The sequence below is a fragment of the Oncorhynchus keta genome, chromosome 10, assembly GCF_023373465.1.
Source record: "Oncorhynchus keta strain PuntledgeMale-10-30-2019 chromosome 10, Oket_V2, whole genome shotgun sequence".
In the NCBI taxonomy this organism is placed as follows: Eukaryota; Metazoa; Chordata; class Actinopteri; order Salmoniformes; family Salmonidae; genus Oncorhynchus; species Oncorhynchus keta.
In genome coordinates this window covers 72,130,203-72,133,998 of record NC_068430.1, presented here as the reverse complement: position 1 = coordinate 72,133,998, position 3,796 = coordinate 72,130,203, and the positions used below count along the sequence as shown (strand labels likewise).

General features: G+C 46.5%; 1 pseudogene; it reads right to left on the bottom strand.

Annotated features, from left to right (window-relative positions):
* Positions 1–1,060: 1,060 nt before the first annotated feature.
* Positions 1,061–3,796, bottom strand: part of LOC127931921 (xylosyltransferase 1-like) — a 29,062-nt pseudogene continuing 26,326 nt past the window's right edge.

Below are 3,796 nucleotides of genomic sequence, written 5' to 3'. Positions count from 1 at the left end.
ATCGAGCGCCAACGCAGTTGTAGTCATTTAGTCATTGACTAAAAAATATTCTGTATTTATATAAACTTATAAATAAATAGCAACTTGTGGACAACTCACTCCATTCACTCGACAATAACTTTGAGAGATAATCTGTTTCATACTTGCAACATAAACGGTCGTTAAAAACAAATTAACAAAAAATCTTAGAAAAGGAAATGAAAAATAAGCTTGAGAATGTCTGTTTTTGCGAAAGCACAGCTGATATACTTTCATTTCAAGTTTCAGGCTGTCCAGTATGGAGGATATCAGTGCCAATAGGAACTGAATCTAGTTTTAATCATTCATGAATTGAATTCAACTTACTGGCACTAATGCCACTTCCATAGTCCAGTCACACCACACACCTTCTCCTGTTCAGGCACTGAAAGTCAATAAGTAGCGCTGTGCCATAGTAACTTTGTCAGTCATACGCAAAGATCGAGGCAAAGAATGTAGCTTTTTTTTTTAAAGATACATCTTCGCGACACACTCCGAGGTTGCGGTTCATCTCCTACATGTAGGCCAAACCAACCTGAGAAGCAGGCTCGTATTCACAAAGCACCTCAGAGTACAAGTGCTGATCTAGGACCAGGTCCCGCCCTGTCTATATAATCATATTCATTATGATTTAAAAGAGAAAACTGATTCTAAATCAGCACTCGTACTCTGAGAGGCTTTGTGAATACGGGCCCAGAACTTGGTCCACTACCAGTGTCGATCATCCTGTTCCACCCGAACACTCTGACTTCTGACTGACTTCTCAATCGCCTTCCATTTAGCAGCAGACTAGGCGGCCCTACTAGGTGCTTGGCAAAAGCAACATTTGTCTCTACGTCGGACACAGCATCAATCACAGTAAACTCAGCGGCGAGATTCAAATTAATACATTGGGAAACAGAACACACAAAGCCGGCACAAACCCCAAAGAGGAGGAGTCTGAAACACCACAGAACCTTTCCCCAGACATTCTCTTCCTCTTCAACGTTCCTACAACCTCCAACCAACCTTTTGAAAAAAAAAAAAAACACAACTTCCGTCTTTTCTCTTCTTTTCTGATCCATTAAGTCAAATGAAAAAAAAAAGGAGACTTAAAAAATAAATTATTTAAACTTAAGACCGGCAATGTGGCCTCCCGTCCAGCCGGAGGCGCCACTGCTACCTGATGCGCCCGTCGGCGTGCGGCGGAACCAGCTGGGACTTGGGGTCCGGGCTGAGCGAGCTCCAGGGGGTCTTGGCGCAGGTCTGCATGACGGGGCAGGATGTTCCAGGTCCCCCTGTCATGGAGGTGGAACACACGTCCCCAGCCTCCCACATCGCACCCACCAGGCCGTCTACCCAGTGCTCCAAAGTGGGGCCAGTCAGGGCGGCGTTGCGCTTAGCCTGCTCCACCTGGCCCAGGTGTACAGGGATGTTGAGCACGGGGTTCAGGCCATGGAAGCTCTGCTCCATATAACTGTTCTTGGCTGGTCCGTTGTGGAGCTTCAGCGTGTCCTCTGGGGGAGGGAGATGAAGAGAGAGATGAAGAGAGAGATGAAGAGACAGATGAAGAGAGAGATGAAGAGAGAGATGAAGAGACAGATGAAGAGACAGATGAAGAGAGAGATGAAGAGACAGATGAAGAGAGAGATGAAGAGACAGATGAGAGAGAGATGAAGAGACAGATGAAGAGAGAGATGAAGAGAGAGATGAAGAGAGAGATGAAGAGACAGATGAAGAGAGAGATGAAGAGAGAGATGAAGCAAGAGAAAGAGGGACAAAAATGGATTGTTCATGTTTTATGGTGAGCCTGTCCTGGAGATGGTGTTCATTAATGAGCAAACAGACAGAGTCATCAATGGGGAATCTAAGTAGGAAAATCAGTCGAACCACTTTGACTTGATTGTAAAGGGTGGAATGGAACTGTGAACTCATTTGATGAAACCAAACTTTGTGTTACTGGTTAATCACATGCTATTGATTTCTCTAGGGTAAGCCTAAGCCACAAAGTGGGAGACTGCACCAAGTGTCTCAATGACTGCACTTAGTGTCTCAATGACTGCACTTAGTGTCTCTTTATGAAACCATTGGAAGCTAGGGGGCAGATAGGACCATCTTCTCACACACCATACATTTATAAGCCTCTTCATACCCTCAAGAGATAAAATAATGTTCATGTTATTAGCTAGCTAGCCACAAATTGGTAAAACAACTCAACGACTGTTCCTTGTGTCTTTTTATAAAGCCATTGGAAGCTAGGGGCAGAGACGAGACGAGACCATGACCTCATCCCTAAACTCCTCCACCCTGAAGGTAAAGCTGTACATTCCTCAGTGCTCCTAACACCCGGGGCGCTTGCCGTCCCTCCTCAGCCTGGCTATTGTACGCTAGCCCAGCTCTCCTCCTCTCCTCCTCCTCTCCCTCCTCTCCTCTCCTCTCCTCTCCTCTCCTCTCCCTCCTCCTCTCCTCTCCTCTCCTCTCCTCCCTCTCCCTCTCCCCTCTCCTCTCCTCTCCTCCCTCACCCTCACCCACCTCACCTCTCCTCTCCTCTCCTCTCCTCTCCTCCTCTCTCTCTCTGCCAGTGCCGGGATCGCACCCTGCTGTTAGCCGCTAGCGTTTTCACGGGCTAGCGACAGAGATGCAGTCAGACACCTGGTTGTTCTGCCAAGCTTGCCACTGCCCGGTGCCAACTACCGACTTTACTGTGTGTGTGTGTGTGTGTGTGTGCGTGCGTGCGTGCGTGCGTGCGTGCGTGTGTGTGGGGCCCACGGTGCCAGCGCTAAGCCAGGGCAACAACAGAAGACACACCATAAAGGCTACGAGCAGTAGAAAGACCTGGAGATATTCAGGGTTGTAAATCTGTATGGGAAGGCTAGAGGCTGTTAGAGTAGGTGGAGAGGAGGCCAAGGCTGCAGGATTACTGTGCCACCACGACCTTCAGGACTATGGGATCTAAGGACATCTAACCCCATCCAACAGGAGTAGGAGCGGAAGGCTGCTTTCCCAGACACTAAAAAAGGATTCTCAATTGAAAGTGCTTCTTTGTCCAAGACCAAGCTTAATCCGTGTCTGGGAAACTAGCCCATAAAGGTTTTTATCCTCAGTACTGTCTCAATGGATAACTACTGTACTGTAGTCCATATAAGGCCGTTTGATACTGAAGCTCACAGGTTTCCATAGTTTCTATGCTGCAGTGGATCTAGTTTAGGACTACTGTCTGCATTATGGGCCAACTGGGCTATTTTCACCCAAAAAGTTTAGTGTAAAACAATCTAAAGTACAGCTCAGTGTCGCCTCACTTGGGTAATAAAACATTTCAACAACAGTATAACCTCAGAGAGCATAGCAGTACGTTTCAGGATTATCTTCCATAAACAGTGGAGAAAGGCAGTCGATTTACCCTCATCTCCAAAGTCTTTGAGAGTGAATTTAGCATTCTGACTATGTGCAAGTACAGAGTTTGGAGTTTGAGGGGAAGTGGAGTTAATCCATTTTCTGTTCACATCAACAGGGATTTACAACTGAGAGAAAAAGCAAACGAGCGAACTATCAAACAAACAAAAACACTCATGAACAATTGATGAATATTTTAGCTTCCTCTCTCCTCACTCGCACACATGGCCCCAAACCCCACGGCGCGTCAGGGCAAAGCCTGCTAACTCTTATTGGTTGATTCTGTTCATAATTAAAAATGGTCTCAGTGCGATTATAAAACAGGCTGTGAATATGCCTCCACACCGAGGTTAGCATCTCAACTCTCGGGTGACTTTCACAGCAGCCGATTACTCTAGCTAAAACA